This window comes from Ailuropoda melanoleuca, chromosome 16 (assembly GCF_002007445.2).
Source record: "Ailuropoda melanoleuca isolate Jingjing chromosome 16, ASM200744v2, whole genome shotgun sequence".
NCBI lineage: Eukaryota > Metazoa > Chordata > Mammalia > Carnivora > Ursidae > Ailuropoda > Ailuropoda melanoleuca.
Window position 1 is genome coordinate 5,640,696 of NC_048233.1, and position 19,806 is coordinate 5,660,501.

The window sequence follows — 19,806 nt, forward strand, 5'->3', positions numbered from 1 at the left end:
TCCTCCTTGAGACAAATGCAGGGTCCCATAGTTAGCCTTAAGGACAGAACACATAAGTTAGACCCCAGCTTAGTTTTCTTACACTGTTCCAGTGGCCTTCAAAATCCCACCTCTCCTGGTGCTCGTCCTCAGCATCCCCCTCTGTTCCTGGGCCATCTTCATGATCCACTACACCCCACCCCCACTTTGCAGGGGGTGACACCCTGTAACACAGAGGGTGTGTCCCAGCTTCCCTTTCCTCCTTTCAGGGGGAGGAGACAGGAGGCCCTGGAGTTGGAAGAAGCTAGCCCCTCCTACTCCTGTGGGTCCCCAGTTGCTTCCACTGCAGCTCACTGGAGGTCCCAAATTAGGCTTGAATGTTCTACTCATCCTGTGCTCATTCCCACAGCCACTCCACCTTGCACAGAAGACCTGGCCCAGGGCAGGGCAACAGGACTGCCTCCCCATTCTGACTGCTTGGTTTGCTTGCCTTTGGAGGTCACCGTTATTAGCTGCACCTCATTTAACCTCTCCAGTTTGGTCATCTGCAAAATAAGGGAGTTAATTCCACTTGCCTCACATAGTTGTTGGGAAGCTCAAACAAGTGGCACGTTAAAGAGGTTGGCAGGAAATAAACGTTCTGTAGTGCAGGACCGAGGGAGCCTCAGTGACATTGAACAGCCACCACGGAGTGGGGTTGGAACCACCTGTACTTGCAAAGAAAGGCAGGATCCCTGCAGACTTCGGTTCTCTTCTCTGAAACAAACATTTAAATGAAATATGATATAAAAAATAGACTCATGGTTGCTAGCTATTTTATCCAGAAGGCTCTTTGCCTGAAGGATTCACAGCAGAATCTGTTTAAATAATGGCACCTATAATGTGATTTAATATATAGAAATGTAATCTGAATGTACCTTGTAAAAATAGAGTGGATATACAGGTGATATTTTTTTTAGACCAAGATAGAAACCCCCTCCCAGGAGCACCGGAGCATTGGGAAGGACAGTACTGAGGGTCACAGGGACAGAATGGGGAGGGGGCTAAGAGGGGCCCTAAACACTCCTCTTTATGAAGGAGAAGGCTGATGCAGACAAGTGGAAAGATTAGCCCATGATCACAGGTAATTCAGGGCAAAGCTGGGTCTAGGACTCACATTTTCTAACTTCACCACAGGTAATTTTTTTTTTTTATGGAAAACAGAAACCGAAGAATTAAACTTACCAATTTTATTCATTTCCTATCCAGCCAAATTCATCAGCACAGCTGTTCATAGGAAGTGGAATTAAGTGCTTTGTAATTTCATCTCTCTCTTCCCTGACTTTCCAAGGTGCAGAGGCAGCAGGTCTAGCTAGAGAAATTCTTCATCAGATAACCAGCTCCTGGATTTGTAAGGAATGAGTAAAATTGTTACTCTTGTAAGTACCAAAGGTATTTTCACACTGGGCAAAGACAGGCTCTGGCCTGGGCAGCCAAGCCCCGAGCTTTTAATCTTACCAAGTAAGACATTCTATAACCTTTTAGGGCTATAGTTTTTCTGTTAAATTTAGTGACTGGGCTGCAGAAAACTGTCACAAATTGGAAGTCAGGAAAGCAGGTTACTTGAGACTTGTGTATTTTAAAAAGGAAAGGAGGCTATCCCATTCCCCCACCTCCCTCCCCTCTGACATAATATAATAAAAAATATTATTATAATAAAAAAAAGGAAAGGAGGGATGCAGAAAGTTAGCATCTTACCCAGGAGTGCCGATTTCTGACACCCTGGGAAACAGAAATCAGCTTCTAGATTCTTCCCTGTACTTTGTTGTCCTGGGAGAGAAAGACAAATCACTGTTGGTTACGGATTCCTTTTATAAATCACAGGATTAGTGTCAGGAAGAACAAAGATTCCAGAAGCCATGGTGACTGAACCATGAATCAGGCACTCCCCAGCTGCTTTAAGGCAATTTGGCATTGCTGGGAAGAGAGAGAGGTCTGGAATGATGGTGAAAAGAGTTTGTGTCTCCGGTAGGACTACTTTCAGTGCTTCAGGGGAGGGGGGTCACATTTACCCAGGAGCAGCACCGGCTGTCACCCACCCATACCCAGCCACACTCCAGGCCTGGAAGTTACCCTCTGCTCCTCTGGAGGTGTTTTTGTTGTTGTTGTTGTTGTTTGGTTGGTTGTTTTTGCTTAATTTTTTTTCCTGCACCTGCAGTCCTCTGGCAGATGGTTTAATATGCCTGCAGAATTCCAAATAGCAATCCCAGAGCACCTAACCCAAAACTGTACAGGTTATTCCTGATAATAGGTCCCAAATCAGTGACTTGTGGGTCAAATGCGATTCAGAAATACTGGATATGAAAATTTTATCTCAATAAAACTGCAAACAGATACAAGAAATATGGGGAGATTTCACATGCAGAGCTTGACTTTTATTCTCTTTTGAAAAATGAAAGGTCTGGTCTTGTTGATCCTACATTTCAGCTTTCTGCCATCAGTCGGCAGGAGCTGAGTGAGCTCCCCCCTTCTGAAGGCATAGTGGGTTCTCTTTTGCCCAGTGTCCACTGAGGCTGGGGCTGTCTGTCATTTTTGTTGTGTCCACAGCATTGCTTTCTTTCTAGGTGGGAAACATTGTCCTATGTGTGCATTTCTACCAAAGGCACTATGCCCAGCCCACTTCATCTGGTGACCCTGTGGACACTGCTGCATGTGGCCCCTCTCAAAGCCTTCCTTGAATGATCTCATTGAACCTCAGTGGACAGTTGGATGCGATGGGGGTAGGTGTGGTTGTTAGGAACAGAATAAAAGCAGAAGTGAGGGCTGGCAGCCCATGCAGGAGGCAGTCACAACTCCAGACGAGAGACAGAACCGGGCGCTGCTTGGAGAGAAGGGACCTTGTAGGAATCAAGAACATGCTAAGTTATGTTCTCTCTCCAATTAAGTGGGCAAGGAAATGTGTGATGCAATTAAGGATTTCCATCTAAAATTATTAAAATGCAAAAAAGGCAAGCCTCGGTGTTTGGGTATTTCTGACTTGAGGCCAGCCGCCTACTTCTGTGATGTCAGATAATGAGACATCACTCTGTTTCTGCTGGCTGGGACTCAGCGTTATGAGTCGGGGCTCTCCAGTGGGATCCTGTAGCTCTCCTGGGGAATGGCTGGCCACCGGCCAGGGGCTCTGCATCTGTGCGACACTGTGAAGCCCACACCCTTTCTTCCTTCTCTTCCTAGATTCTCCCCTGTCGGTTTCAACTCTCAGTTGGACTCTGCTGTTTATGGGCTTATTAGCCAAAAGTGTGCTGACTGTAGAGTTGGAACCGTGTCCAATGTTACTGTGTTGGGACAGAGATAAGAAAGGTTCTCCTCTTTTCCTTGCTTTACCTGTTATCTCATCAGAATATTTTGGGGACAGAGTTCAACAGCAATTTGGGCTAGAGGCAGCTCCAAATCCTTAGGTTCCCAAGAGAGGAGCAGATTTCGTGTTGGTCATCTCTTACTGGGGACAGATTTCACTTCTGAAAACCCAAATTTAAAAGGATTTTATGACCCTTCCCCTGCTCGTGCCCATGACTCCCATAGTTGCCCATTTTAGAAGCACAGGAAAAATTAAATCAGATTGGGTTAAAGGAAATCCATCATGGGTCTTCCATCTTAATGACTGTCTGCCTCACTTTTCCCCATAGATGTAGTTCTGAAATGTTGTTTCTGATGTGTGTGTGTGTGTGTGTGTGTGTGTGTGTGTGTGTGTACAAGTAACAGAATCAATTTCCTATCACAGGTGACTTTAATAGGCTGGGATCTTTTCACATTTAAATGAAATCACAAGATGTAGCTAAACTTAAAAGAAAGTATATGGTCTGTAGAAAAATGAACTTAAATTAGTTTATGGCATACTTCATACAGTTGTAATTCCTTTGTCCAGTGGAAGGAAAAGGAGTTATGGACCAGATTGTGGGATTACGGATCAGATTTGATAAAGAGCCTTTTTATTCACTGGAGTGACTAGGAGATATTTTTCAAAGTGTATATTCAAAACAAACTCTATTACCATTTTCTCTTTTTCTTGATGCATTCTGACGGTCTCGATGATGAACTTCCACGTGTACAGCATGGTACCTCCCACACCTATAGCCATGTCAGGTGAGGCAGAACAGGAGCAATGAGGTCATGGTCCTAAGTCCCTCGTGTCTCTTTATTAACTCTGTGGTAAGGGGTGAAGTCAGCCAACCCAGGAGTCAGCGCCCAGTGCTGCCACCCTGTCTGTGTAACTGTGTGGCCTTGGGAACACTGGGAACCTCTCTGAGCTGTGGTTCTCTCCTCTGTGAAATCAGGCCATTGATAGAACACCCCTCATGTGCCGGTGGGGCTAAAGGAGATAATGCTCGTTAGGCTCATTGCAGGTCCTGGCACGGAGTAAGCATTCGATAACAATGGGTTATTTTTTCCATGGTCTCTTTCTTTTTGGCCCACTCCAGCAAGACCCTGAGGCACAGGCAGGGCCTCTAAAAATTGCCCATCTTTAGAAACAATTAGAACCACTTAAAGCTCATGTAAATCAAGACCTTTAGGAAATATATGTGCCATAGTTTCTCTCCCTTTGTAGATTTGGGTTTCCTGCCCTAACACTGACCATGGTTCAGTTATGTAATTATCCAATACTTGGTTGTAACACAGGTGACTCATAGAAAGGGGCTTAATACCCTCTTAGAGTGAAAACCGCCTCCCTGCTAAACAGGCAGCAGAAGGGAATACCCAGTGGTTCTGATAATCCATTTAGAAAGAACGTAAGCAATGAAGGGACTTATCCATGCAAAATTCTGGGAAGCACTGAGAATTTCCAACATTCTTAGGAATTAACTGGGACGTCGAATAATTGAGTGTGGACAGCCAGCGTTTACTTGCCGGACTTTTGGGCTTGGCTAGAGTGGGAGATGGAGCTGTAAGGAGTCTGCACAAGGAACCAGGAAGGTCTCAAGTGCCGAACAGACTCAGAAACGTGCCTTTCATGATGCATTTGGGGTCGACATTCTTTGGAATTGTATCACAAGCCAGTGGAAAATAGGACTCGATTTACAGAGAGTGTATTTCTTTACATACAACATTTCTGGAATGTACTTCATTTGCAAGGAAGTTAGCTGAACTCAATGTTGTATAAGTAAGTAAAGAATAAAACAAAATGACATACAAAAATTGAGCGGGCAGTGGCTTCCAAAAGACAAAGAATCCATTACTCTGCTCTGCATCAGGAAAAGTCCCTCATTATCCCAGGCCTGTTCTGAAACATCCCCATAACCAGGGGATGAGAGGGAGAGAGATTCCAAAACCCAGACTCCCTGATATTCGTGTTGGAGCTTCACAACCCTTGTAGTAGGGATGTTTTCCTCCTATCTGTTACACAACTGCTGCTGTTCTTTAAATTTCCTTCCGGCTATTTTGTACCAACTGAGATGGATATTCAACTGACCATATTACCTAGAATAACTCCTTAGGCCAGATTTCCTCAAATGTGATCCACAGGGTCCTAGTCCTACACAGCATTCCCATGGAAATGTTCCCAGCCACTACATTTCTGCTTCTTGGAGATACACGATGCATGGGAACATAAGATTAGGGCCCTGAGAAGTCCTGCAGCAAATAAACCTATTTCACTTCTTAAACCTGTGTTGTTCAAATTATTTTTAGCATAGTATCTCCACCCCCTTTTGGGGAGTAACTTCTAGTTACATCCCACAAAAACTATAACCAAAGGAACAAATTTTGAGAAACTCAAAGACATCTGAAACTCCTTATCGCAAATTTGAGTCCATGGAATCTCAGCCCCAAAGGTTTTCACCAATGGACCATTTCATGGCCTCTTATCAACCTTCTGAAAATTCTTCATACTCCTGTTGAGTTGTGCAGAGCCGTACATAATCAAAGTTTTGATAAAACTCTGAATAACGTGAAAGAAGATAGCATCTCCCTCACTGACCATCCAAGCCTTCTGAAATAGAAGTCTTTGAGAAGAATAACTGTAAAATTTGGTCTTATTGGTTGGATTTAGAGTTTCTATTCTATTTGCTGCAAATGTCCACACTTGAGATGCACTTCTCCAGACTGATCTCCTCCTGATGGCGTTGCCCTGTGGTGTAACAGACCAAATTCTATGCATCTCATTAACAAAGTCAAAGATTACAGTGTGCGTCTCTATTTACTTTTCTAACTAAACTAGACCTTTTTGGAGCTCAACGTGGGGCTTGAACTCACGATCCTGAGATCGAGACCTGAGCTGAGATCAAGAGTCAGACACTAACCCAACTAGACCTTTTAATGAAAATATTCAAGCATGCCTTTACTAAATACCATATTTAAAAAATCGTATTCACAATCTGAACAAGACCCAAAGAAATACTAGCAGTAAGCTATAAGTAACCGGGCTCTTCAGTCTCCTTTTCTGTGCTCCCAAATATTGTTTTCAAGGAATTCTCCCATGGTGCTTCAGGTGCTGGTACCTCCCAGTTGAACCCAGTTCCTCCGGTGGTGGGACTTAAGTCCACTGGGCAGCTCTTTCTGCTAGGTGTTCTTTGTGCTACCAAGGGCTCTTACATTTGACTCTGCTCACCCCAGGAAAAGCTTGACGCTCATTGTCTACTCCTCCACCCCAGCTGGCCCAGGACTAGATTCTTTCTCCCATGGTTTCCTTTCTGTGTTTAGAGAGGATGTAGTGGCTCTTGACCTGCTGTTGCCTTTGTACCTGTTGCTCCTTTTCTGGACATCTTGGGCTGTGAGGAGTTCTTGATAGCCAGTTCTTTCTTTCATCTTTAAATCTTTAAATCCACTGAAAGTTTGATTAAGTGGACTGTGGAGAAGGTGGGCATCATACCTAGTTCTGGGTCTGTCAGTGACCTGCTGTGTGACCCTGAGCGAGTCACCGGCCCGGCACTCAGCAGATACCACTCTTGGTATTATTCTCCCCAGTGTTTCCATCTGTAACATGAGGTGGTTGGATTAGACAATTTCTGAGTTTTTGCTTGAAAACTCTGTGGATGTTTAGCTTATTCATTGAATGTACAGCTGGTTCCCTTGATAACTTGGCAAACTTTATTGCTTGGCTTTTGCCACCAGAATGATCTTTTAAAAAGAACCAGAGTTACTAAATTTCAACTTTATATAGAATCATTGAATTTCAGGGCTCACCCACTCCAGTCTCTTATTTTACAGAAAAAGATCAGAACTTACCACTTACAAATATATGGAGCAGGTTAAAGAAAAATTTTGAAAGAGAAATAATAATTTTTATGTAATACCAAGGGGGATAAATTGCTTCCCTCTGCTTTTTTCTTGCTTTCCCTCCTTCTCCCCTTCCTTCCTTCCTTCCCTCCTATTTTTCTCAGATGAGCTCTTAGTTATTAAGTGCTTCCAGATCTTTTTTATTTCACAGTTGCAAAATAAACATTTCTCGGTTTTGGCTGTGTGAAGTACCTTGGCATTATGATTGGAAAAATGTTGGGCATGGAAAGGCACTTCTATATTAAGGAGAAGCAGGGGACTGCAGACCAGCGGGGGTGCTAACTAGTATTCTCTGGGTCTCTGGCTCCCCATTTGCAGAGGGAGCCTATAGAAAAGACAGAGGAAAGAAAGGTGGTACAATTCTTTGGTATCCTCAGACCAAGTAGAAGCTGACTTTTTCCATTTCTGGGAAAGTGGTAGTGACCCCAAGGGCAAGTGCTGGATTGTATGCTGCCCCACTGTGCTATGCAGTGACTCTGTATAGAAAGGTCTTGGTTGGATAGAAAGTGTCCAGCTCTGCCCTTCCAGCTCAGCTTCAAGAGCTGGAGCTGCACGTCCAGACCAGGGTCCCCCCTGTGCAGGATCCCATTCCTACATGGCTGTACTGGTCTTGCTTTTTGGTGTCTGTTCATCATCCTTATCCCATTTAGCTTCCCTCCCTATTGCTGGTGTGCCTGATGAAGCAGCAGAACCCTGGACAGGGATAGAAATCTTATGTGGGCTCCTAATGCATGGTTTGACCTTGAACAAAGTGCTTGAAACATTTTATTTTCTGACTTTTCTGCTCACTATGGAAAATCGTACAACTCAGAAAAATGTAAGGAAGAAAATAAAAGACCCCATAATCCCACAGTCAGAGACATTCAGTGTTGGCCTGTTTTGGGTTTTTCTTCTAGAAGAGCTCTGTCTCTGTATTTATATCTTTATAGAGATTATATTGTATTTCATTTAAAAAAACTTCATCTATCTCTACTATTCTCATGCAATTATTATATAACCATTATTTGCTAACCTACCCTGTACTGTTGGACATTCAGGTTTCTGTTCTTCTGAATGATGCTATGGTGACTATTAAATGTGGATATCTGTCCACATTTGTGATTATTTCCTTAGGGTTTATTCCTGCAAGAGTCAAGAAGGATGAACAAATGAAGCAACTTATGTTCTAGACTCCAACTTTCCTACTTATAATAAAGCCCAGCAGAAACCACAATAATGCAGCAAACACTTCCTCAGCATACCATGTGGCTGCCCTGTTTCTAGGAGCTTTACATGTCCTAACTCATTTAATCTCCCCGCAGCCCTGTGGGTATCTCCCTGTCACAGAAGTAGCTTGCCTAGAGTGGCACAGCTGGTCGGGAGGGGGTAAGATTCAACCCAGGGGGTCTGGCTCACAGTCCTTGCTCCTAACTGCTGTGTTCATATGGCCCTCGAGGAAGGGACTAAACCCAGCAATCCCTAGGCCTCCTTTCCTCCTAACATTAGCTGCACTATTCTATTCTACACCAGCCATGTGCCCAGGTAACGTGGCTGCCTGGTAGGAGTTCACTGGTTCCTTGAATCCTCTTCATCTGCCCATTTGTGTGCCTGATGAGATGGGGGTCTCTGTGTGTGAGTGAGTGTGAGTGGGTACATATGTGTGTGTGCTTATAGAATCTTTGAAATGGAACTGAGCCAGCAGAGAAGAGTGTGAAATGAGCAATCTATTGACAAAACAACAAAACACGGGCAATCTCTGCTATTAGTTAGAGATAACATCATGGTTTCCTTTTTAACTTAAGGTTCTCAGGCTCTTTGGCTGGGAAATTTGTCATTTTATAATTGGACTGTCACCTCCGCACAGCAGGGATGAGATTGGATGTGGCTGTCTAGCACAACCCCATCCCAGAAGCACATGGCCGCACCTTTTATCTGAAGGGCACCTCCCCTCCCCAAGCTGCTGAGCCCACACTGCTGAGAGGGTTGCTGCCTATGATCATTCATCCTGTAGGGAAAGAGCTCATCGACAGACTCATCACCGGAATGACCTGTCCACGCTGCTTTTACTGCTTGCTCAATAGAGAGATTGTTGGGCCTCCTTGGGATTCTGACTTAGCAGATCTGGGAGAAGCCAGGAATCTGTCTTTATAAGACATATGCTCCAGGAAGTTACCTTCAGGACATTTGTGAAATCTTAGGCAGTGGGTCTCAACCTTCATAGGGCATCAGAACCACAGAGAAACTTTAAAAAAAAATACCACTTTCTGCCCCCTTTGCTGTCTTGTCCCCTCTCCCTCCCCAATTTGAATAATTGGTCTAGGATGGGGTCCACGTGCAGCATTTTTTAAAAAAAGGCTTCTCAAGGGACTTTTGTGTGCAGCTGGAGTTGGGAACTACTAGTCTAAAAAATTCTGGCGAGGATAATTTTACACTTTTACATTTAAGTGTGCTTCACATTTTATAAACCCACGACTGAACATCACAACAATCCACTAAAGCCAGTAGAGCAGGCATTTTTATGATTGACCCTGGCCCAGAGATGTTGACTGAGTGGCCCAAGGTTGCACAGCTTCTCCCTCAGTCAGCAGCAGCTGTTTCTCCCAGCCCAGGCCAGTCCTGCCAGGCCGTCTGGGAGGGGGCAGCCTCCCCTCCCCTTAAGACCTCCTAGGATCAAGTCATCTCAGCTTCCATCAGCTGCCTCTCCTGGTGTGGATGCGGGGAAGGCTCTTTCTATTCATTCTCACCCACATCCCTCCTCCTGCAGGCGCTCTTCCTTCTCAGAGAGCATCCTTGTGAAATGTGCAGTTACACTTTCCTCCCCTCCCAAGCCGTGTCCTACTGTACGGTTATATAACAGCTCTGAGGGACAGAAGCCCGAGGGACCTGCACAGTGCATGTCACCCACAACAGCCTGACCTCAGCCTCCAATCTAGCCCTTCACTGCTGGTCCTCTGCAGTGAGCACAGTGCATGGCAGGAGCAGGGAAGCCACATCCACCAGCAGCTGCCTGGGGGGATACATTTCCTTCTCCCCAGCTGGCACCTCACGTCCTGAATTCTCATGTTCACCCCCAAAGCTTCTCTCCCCTGCCCCTCCCCAGCCTTCCATTCCTCCTCCCCACCCCACCCCAACAGCCTTAAAGCCCACCTGAGCCCTTCCCGTGAGGCTGCTTTGAGGGCTGGAGGCCCTTGCAGTGGTGAGTCCTCACTCCGGACTTCTGGCTGATTGGAGCTCATCAAGGAGAGAGGAACATAACCAGCTAACTGCACACCCCTCCACCGTCCTCCACCCAGCAACCAACTATTGGCTCAAACTCTCCCGACTCAAACCAAGGACTCTGGCTGCCCTTGACTCTTCCTCTCCTTGTTCAAACCTTTTCCCTCGCATGGGCTCTGTCCTGGAGCGGCTCCCGGCGACTGCAGGCTCTCCGTGTCAGGCTCCTGCAGCCTCCTTCCCCGGGATGCTGGGCGCGGGGGCGGGGAGGAGGCGGGGCTTTGCAGCAGTGCGTGTAAATGCCCTGGCCAGGATTCCCTTCACCTACCTATTCAGCAGCCTTGTGACTGAGAGGAGGCCTCCTGCAGCAGATTCCTGCAGCAGTCTTGCCTTTCCCTTGGTTAGGGCCTGCCCACTGCGGGTTGTTAGCTGATTTGGGGGGTTGGTGTGGAAGGTCAGTCAATATCCTCAATGACATTTGATCCCCCAGGACTGACTTTCAGAAAAGGCACATTCTCTGGGAGCAGGGCTGGCCCCCTCCTCCTATACAACAACCCTATGTGGCTTTTCTGCCCCATCAGAGGATTTGGAAGGAGGGAGGAGGGGGTGGGATGGACAAGCTCTCCTTTCTGAAAGCAAGGGAAGCAGTGGTGAAGGTTTCCCGTGGTGGAGAGTGACTGGTTTGGTGAATCTTTACTGTTTCGGTTGGATGTCGTCAGATAGAACAGCTATTAAGAAGATCCAAGAGTCCTGTGAAGGCCCACTGTGAAGTGGCCCCTTGAACTGCCCTGTCACCCACAAGGCTGAGCCTCCAACAGCTAAGTCAGGACTCCTGGACCCCTGACTTTGGTGGATTGGAGGAGGGTTGAGTCTGAACCAACCTGAGCCTCTTTTCCAGAAACTCTCGGTTGGGACAGATCAATCTGGGTTAGTCTCTCTATGGAAGAGATGGAAAACCTCCCAGCCACAGAAGCATGAGGGGCGTCTCATCTATTATCCAGATTCACTTTCTCATTTTATAAACAAAAAAATTGAGATCCTGAGAAGTCACGTGTTTGGGCCAAGGCCACATGGTGGTATGCCTACCTTATTACAGAGCTTGTCTGAAGTCCAAAGTGTTAACTCACTTACACTCTTGACCAAGTGACATCTCTACAACTAATCTCCTATGAAAGCTTGTGTTCCGCTCAGATTTTGAAGAAATCCTAGAGCCAGGCCCTGCATGGGGCTTTATGGGGAGCCCACAGACTTCAGCACCAGACTGACCTAGTTTCGAATCCTGCCTTTTCCACTCACTGGCATTGAGACTGTGGGCACATTTCTCATTCTCTTTTTTTTTTAATTTTATTTTTTAGATTTTATTTATTTATTTGAGAGAGAGAGAGAGAGAGAATGAGCAGGGGAAGGGGCAGAGGGAGAGGGAGAAGCAGGCTCCCCGCTGATCAGGGAGCCAACCACAGGGCTCGATCCCCATGACCTGAGCTGAAAGCAGCCATTTAACTGACTGAGCCACCCAGGTGCCCCCATTTTTCACTCTTGAGGCTGGTATTCCTCAACTGTAAAATGGGAATCATTATACTTATTTCAGAGAAATATTGTGAAAGTTTTCTAATGTGGATAAGATATGCTTAGAACTTAATCCTTGGGACACCTGGGCGGCACAGCGGTTAAGCGTCTGCCTTCGGCTCAGGGCGTGATGCCGGCAATATGGGATCGAGCCCCATGTCAGGCTCCTCTGCTATGAGCCTGCTTCTTCCTCTCCCTCTCCCCCTGCTTGTGTTCCCTCTCTCGCTGGCTGTCTCTATCTCTGTCGAATAAATAATAAAAAATATTTAAAAAAAAAAAAGAACTTAATCCTTGTTCAATAAAAGAAAGAAGACTTCTTGGCCAAAATACATAACAGTTCCCTCTTTCCCTGTGCTCTAAATTCTGTAACTGGTTTGTTTTCAGAATTATTTAGCACCTTCACACTTGTAGTTGGGAGAACAGGGAGCTTCCTTTTGCCTTTTCTCCAGGCTCCAAAGGGGGTGGCCCTGCACAGAGCCTGAGTATCAACCTGCTAGTTTGATCATTCCTCTTAGGGTTGGGGCAACTTAGATTTAGAGAGAGAGGTGGTAGACCCTGGGGATTTGAAAGAAACAGGTTCTTCTCTGTTACAATTTTTTTTTTAGGTTTGTGAAATCCATTCAGCCTGTGATTTGCTCTTTATTAAAGGACTACTCTGTGACCCTCTCCCCTACCCCAGGCTGGCAGGTGGCTCACTGAGTAAGAGCATGTGAAGAGTACAGGGGCATAACTGGTAGAAAGAGACTCTTCAGGCCTGGTCATTTCTGATGCCATGCACATTGACCTGTTGACCCCTGAGACAATGTGCCTTTTGACACTCTTTTGAGAGTGTCTAGAGAGAACACTGGTTTGTACCTCCTGACAGCTATGCCTTGTGACCTCACAGAAGGAACATTTGCCAGGCTTGCAATGAGAAAACTATTCTTTCCTCGTTGTGTCCTTTACACCTTAAATCACCACATCTGAGCTTGACTCCTAGTCATTCACGTCTTCCCAGAACAAATCCCCATGGAATGTCCATCTCACCAGGGCCGGAGAGGATCCCACCTCTCTCCACTTCCCCTTGGTTTCCCATCTCTCTTAATCCTGAACCTCCTTCAAACATCACCCAGCTCATATTCAGCTTCCTTCATGAAGCCTTCATATGGATTGGCCTGTTCATTTTGCACTTAATGAAGGTTACCTTGTATTGATATGTACATTTTCAGATTCTAATCCTTTCTACAGATACATATAGCAGCAGCCTTTTACCTCAAAGGGTTTGACAGCCTAGTTAAAAAATATGTGTCTTGGAGCACCTGGGTGGCTCAGTTGTTTAAGCATCTGACCCTTGATTTTGGCTCATGTCATGATCTCAAGGTTGTGGGATTGAGTCACACATTGGGCTCCATGCTGGGCATGGAGCCTGCTTAAGATTCTTTCTCTCTCTCGCTCTCTCTCCACTCCTCCCCCCAATCATACTCTCTTTCTTTCTCTCTCTCTAAATGTGTGTGTGTGTGTGTGTGTGTGTGTGTGTGTCGTAAGTGCAGTTAGACTGTCATTTCCTTGAAGGCAGGAGCTCACTCTCATCTTTTCATTCCTCAGCAGCACTGTATCAAGGAGCTATTGGCTGCATCTAACCATAGCATTTAAAAGCAAAGGACAAAATACCAAAAGGTCATCTATTATCTCTTATCACTTAGAGTCTTGAGGAGGGACAGTTCCAGAATTGTTAAATCATTTAGCTATTGCTATGTAACTAACCACTTCAAAACTTAGAGGTTTGAAACAACCATTATTTCTTAGCTCCCAATTCAGCAGATCAGCAATTTGGGCTGGACTTAGCCTGGCAGCTCTTTTGGTCTTGCCTGACAGAGGCTTCCTTATGCCTCTGTGGTCAGCTCTGTGTTGATCAGATGGTACTCCTTTGGGGATTGGCTGGTTATTGGCCAGGAAGCCTAAGCTCGGGCCAGTGGCTTCCTCATCCTTCTAGAAGATGGCCTGGGCACTTTCTTATGGTGGATGCAGGGGCCCAAGAGCAAGCAGAAGTGTCAAAGCCACTTGAGACTAAGAGTTAGAATGGATGTGGTCACTTCTGCTGTATACTATTGGCTAAAACAATTCACTAGGCCAGCCCAGACTCAAGTAATGAGGAAAGACTTTCCCTTTTGGTGGAAGGAGCTTCAAAGTCTTATTGCAAAGGGAGTATGGAGAGTTTGAACCATTTTTGCAATCAGCCTGCCATAACTGTGTTAGGGCTCAAAGGATTCTGTTCCCTGGGACTCGCTTGTCTTTCCTGTCTTTCTTACAAATGGCAGCAGCAACATTTCCAAGCACCATGGCCTCACACCACAAAGTCCAAAGGCAGGAAAGGACAAGCCTTTCTAAAAATGAGGAAACCTCCAGGTGTCTCCCACCAACCTCTCTTAGGCCACACATAGGACACAAGCCCATCCTAACCAATTTCATTAGAGGAGAGTAGGATTACTGTTCAACATAGTGCTGGGAGGGTGGGGGGCAACTTCCTTGAGGTGCTTGGTTTCTAGAAACCTGAAGAAAATAGGGGTTCTGAGAGCAAAGAAGCTGGTGTGAAGGGTGGCAGCTGGGCCAGAAATCAGTAGGGAGTGGAGGAAGCAACTTACACAGTATCTTGTACCATATGTTTTTGCTATATGTTTTTGTTTCTTTCTTATTTTGGGATCTAGTTTCTTTTAACAAGCAGATCAAAACACACCCAATGTCTATTTTGGGGTTTTTGTTGTTGTTGTTATTGTTATTGTTATTTTTTTCTTTTTCTTTCTTCTTTTCCTTTCTGGACAGAATGACAAGATGGAGAAACTCACCCCAAAACAAAGAACAGGAGGTAGTACTCACACCCAGGGATTTAATCAATGCAGATATAAGTAAGATGTCTGAAATAGAATTTAAAACAATGATTATAACTGGGCTTGAAAAAAAGCATAGAAGACACTAGAGAATCCCTTTCTGCAGAGATAAAAGAACTAAAATCTAGTCGGGCTGAAATAAAAATGCTATTACTGAGATGCAGTCCCAAGTGGAGGCCATAAAAATGAGGATTTACTAATCAGAAGAGAAAATCAGTGATATAGAAGATAAAGTGATGGAAAACAAGGAAGCTGAAAAGAAGAGGGAAAGAAGACGATTAAATCATTAAGGTAGACTTAGGGAACTCAGCGATTTCACAAAGCGAAATAATATCTATATTATAGGAGTCCCAGAAGATAAAGAGTGGGGGAAAAGGGCAGAAAGTTTATTTGAACAAATTATAGCTGAGAACTTCCCTAATCTGGGGAAGGAAGCAGACACTTAAGTCCAAAAGGCACAGAGAACTCCCCTCAAAATCAACAAAAATAGGTCAACATCTCAACATATTGTAGTGAAACTTGCAAATTACAAAGATAAAGAGAAAATCCTGAAAGCAGCTTGGGACAAGAGGTCCTTAATCTACAAGGGTAGACACATAAGCCTGGCAGCACACCTGTCCACAGAGACCTGGCAGGCCAGAAAGGACTGGCATGACATATTCAGCATGTTAAATGGGGAAAATATGCAGCCAAGAATACTTTATCCAGTAAGGCTGTCATTCTAATATACATTTATATTAAGCCTGCATATGTCAGGCCCTGGAGAATCAAAGGTGAGCGGCACGTTAATGTTTTTAGGAAGGAGATTATAAGAGATGGCAGACACGTGTAAGCAACTGACTGTAGTACAGTGTGGTGAGTGGCAGACACTGGGGCACAGGCTTTCAGGGCACCCATGAGGGCCCAGATCCTGCCCTGGTGTCCCTCACTTATCATCACTGCTTTCTGACTGAGGAAGTGAAGTGCAAAGACAAGTGCAGGAATCAAGGTACAACTTTATTATGTATCCAGAGTATCACCCATTTACCTGCAACTCAGGCCTCTGGAGTAGCAGACTGAATTAAAACACAGCTGAGACTGCAGACAAATGATGTGGGGGGGGGCTCTTTATCCTATCTACCTTGGAACAAGAATCTGAGGCAAGCTCTCTTGGGGGTAACTTGCAGGAGGGAGTAAGACTCCAAGGGGCTGTAAGCCCACTTTCCCAGCTGGTTTCATAGAGTGAGGGTCACATGGGCGGAGAGGAAAGTAGCCTGTTGTGACTCAGAGAGTCAGGAACTGAAAGGTGGGCTTGTTATGAGGACTGATTTAAGGTACAGCAACTCTGTTACCTAGTAAAATGCAGCCCAACAAAGGTTTTGGGCTCGACTTTTGTGATTAGGAATGTAGCCTTCTTGGAGGCCATATGGGGAAAACTATAGAAGTACTGCTGTGGAGTCATGTAGCAGGCACTCTAGGTAAGGTAGGAAGGGTAACAAATTCTTCCTGGGGTAGGTGTCCCAGGGAAGCGTACAAGTCAGCCAGCCTTGCAGGAGGAGTCAAGGCTTTCAAGATCAAAGAGAAAATGCTTAATAGAAGGAATGGCTTGAATAGAGGCAAAGACCCTGAGAAAGGGATGATGTGTTCAAGGAACTGGGAGTGTGGTTCACACGGGGTGAGAGGGCACAGGGGAGGCTAGAAGATAGGTTGGACTCAGACCATGAAAAGCCATGAAGCTGCTAGAAGTTGGGTTCATTCCGAAGGCAATGAAGGGGAGCAAGCAAGAGTTTTAATCAGAGGCATGGCAGGCTCAGATCCCATTTTGGAGGGATCCCTTTGGCTGAAGTGGGGGCAGGAGCAGGAAAGAGACTGGGGGTGGGGAGCTGAGTCCACTCTAGTCACAACAACCTGACACAGGTGAAATAAAAAGTAGTCTGTAGGGTATTTGTAGCATTGAAGAAATGTGAAAAACTTTGCTCTGAAAGTGCTACTCGTATCCCACACTTAATTGTTTGGGAATACATGAACACTTTTGCAGTGTTTCATAGCAGAGATGTCATAATTAAAATCCGATTTTACAAATGAAAACAAAAAAGCAGGCAGACGTTTGGTCGGTTTTATTACTGCTTTTAAATCCTCTGCCTGTAGGGAGGTAAACCTTCTGAAGGCACAGTCTTCGGTGTGCCATGGAAAGGCTCTTACAGGAATCCAGGTAGAAGGGATTATAGTCACTTACTGAGCATGTGCCCGGAGCTCATGGATGGTCAGGCAGAGTGTGGGCTCTGCAGTTCAGAGGTGGATTTGAAAAGAACCTTTGTATTTGGGGTTTTGCTGTGCCAGGCTTCAGAAAATTCTCTGAGAGTTTCTTACTAGTGGAAAATGTGCGCACACACTGGGAAGGCAAGGAACAGAAGTGGGATGGGAGTGTTTGCCATCATCCCACTGACCTCAGGGGACAGAATGTTACAAATTCCATCTCTTCTGTCCACACTGGTCTGCCTTGACCCTCTCCAGGAGCCTGAAAAACTCTCCACAGCCTGCTGGGAGGGGTGGTAAGGAACAGCATCTCTTTTGTTCCTGGAACTTCCTCCATAAAATATTCAGGACTGCCAGGAGCTAGTCAAGGGGAGATGTTTGATAAATAGGCGTTTCTCACTTTTCAGAGTCACTTGGACCATCATTATCACATTCATCTGGGCTGCACTTGAAAAGCCATCAGAGGTCTGGGGAGCGCTGCAGCTGTCCACACTTTCTGCCCTCCAGAGATAGCACCTACAATACTCATTGGCAGCCTGATCGGCACAATGCTGCTGCTTTCCCTGGACAGCAAAGGCAAGGGCAGAGGCTCCTATGGAAGCCTGGAAGGGTGGAGGCTGGCAGACAAAGGGTTTCGGTTTGTTTCTGATTAAACCTGTGCGTCAAAAGCATTGCTAATTCTATATTCTTAAAGTCTGAAGCAAGGAGCCCATGTGCGGATTCAGGGATTTCTTACTTGAAGTCATAGACATGTTGCTAAAAGAGCCGGAGAAACACCTGGATATAGTAGATACTTGGTATTTTTGTTCATGTGTTTGTTTGGGGTCTTATCTTTTCGCTGTTAACTTGATGCTTGTCTTTGAACAGAGCACATCACCTCTCTGCTCTACCTCAGTTTCAGAGTTACTGTGAAAGTCACAAAAACAAGATGAATTGCACATAGAATGTCATGTCACAGGTGAACATACAGAAGTCATATTATTTTTATGTATTTGTAGGAAACTGAAACGATTTATTGGAAACCCGACGATTCCTCTGTCTCAGGCCTGCCTTTACGTAGTTCATACCCAGTTTATATAGTTTTAGGCAGTGTCCGTAAACAGTGGAAAATTTTGCAGTTATTTGGTTAATTTCAACAATGGGACTGACCTCGATTAACTTGACATGACTCCAGCCAGCCAAAAACTTGCTTTCAGATCATAATCCTTGCTTGGAAATTAGAGAAAACAGTAGTAAGAAGGGGGCTTCCTGCACCCACTTTAAGCGGAAGCTTTATTCGGGCACTTTTTATATGCTTGGCTTCAAATCAGAGCTATTTGTGGGAAGTTAGTCTTTCTGGTGGTTATTTTACTTCAACCGGTAGTGAACCAATGGAAGAATTCTCTCTGTGGTGTGAAGCCAGAATTGCGAATTCTGTCTGGACTGGGAGGTTCAATGGAAGAACACGGACTTGGTGTCTTGGATACAGGCTCCATCTACCCAGCTGTGTGATTTGGGCTGCATTATTTAACCTCATAGAGACTTAGTTCTCTCATCTGTGAAATATAGAAAATGATGTCTATCTCAAAGGATGGGTAGGCTTATTCATAAGATAATGTATTTAAAATGTCTATTTCATTTACTTGCACTCTGATCATTGTTACACCCCTTCTATTACCTCTAGACTTAGTTTGTTATTGTTCTCATCCCCTGTAGTATAAAGATATTTGTTTGAGATGTTTCTTTTTTCTTAATATATACACTTATCATTATAAATTTCCTTCTAAGGCTCTAGTACCATCCCATAGGTTTTGTTGTGTTGTTTAAACTAAGGGAATACTATTTGATGTTGTTTTTGCCACATTTAGCCAGTTTTAGTAGCCAAAGAATCAAAATAGAAATGCTTGATCTGTCTTAGTCTGAGACTTTCACTGGTTTTGCCTGATGTTAAATAAAAAAGAAATTTGGGGAAAAAGAAGTTTTCTTGTATGTTTAAAATAAATGGTGTCCATCGCCACACAGAACACTACATCAAAAACTAATGATATCTTATATGTTGGCTAATTGAACATAATAATAAAAATAAATAAATAATAAATAATAAAATGTCCTGAACACACTCAGTGATTAATGTAAAATATAGCTATTACTATAATTGGGTTATAGAGCTTAGGTGTTGGTGGTTCTGCAATTAATTGGGTTGTTAGTTTTCTTTTGGTTACAAGAGACTCAAAGTCCGGTTCAAACCATCCTAATAAAAAAAAAATTTTGGGACACCGGGGTGGCTCAGTTGCTTAAGTGTCTGCCTTTGGCTCAGGTCATGATCCCAGCCTCCTAGGATCGAGTCCCACATCAGGCTCCTTACTCAGTGGGGAGCCTGCTTCTCCGTCTCCCTCTGCCTGCTGCTCCCCCTGCTTGCGCTCTCTCTGACAAATGAAGAAATAAAATCTTAAAAAAAGTAAAATTAATTAACTCATATGACTTCAAACTAAAATTGGGTATCAGTGGCAGAGCTACCGTAGAGCAGGTGAAACATGGCAGGGTGTGGAGGGTGAATGACTTCTCAGTAGAGCCACCAAATTTAGCAAATAAAAATACCCATGTCCACATAAATATGATAAAAACCTCAGCTGTTGAATTTTTTAATTTATTGAAAAATGCTGAATACAGGATGTTTAGGATGCCCTGAGAAAGTCAATATAGGAAGCAGGACAAAAATCATTAAATATGGGACATATTC

General features: G+C 44.7%; 1 long non-coding RNA gene across 1 annotated transcript; it reads right to left on the reverse strand.

Moving 5' to 3' along the window:
• Positions 1-564: 564 nt before the first annotated feature.
• LOC109489813 lies at positions 565-11,064 on the reverse strand. Its single transcript, XR_002142946.1, has 4 exons — positions 10,357-11,064; positions 1,717-1,788; positions 1,204-1,361; positions 565-735 (listed from the first exon to the last, which is right to left on the reverse strand). It is a non-coding gene; the product is annotated as an uncharacterized LOC109489813 (long non-coding RNA).
• Positions 11,065-19,806: the final 8,742 nt, after the last annotated feature.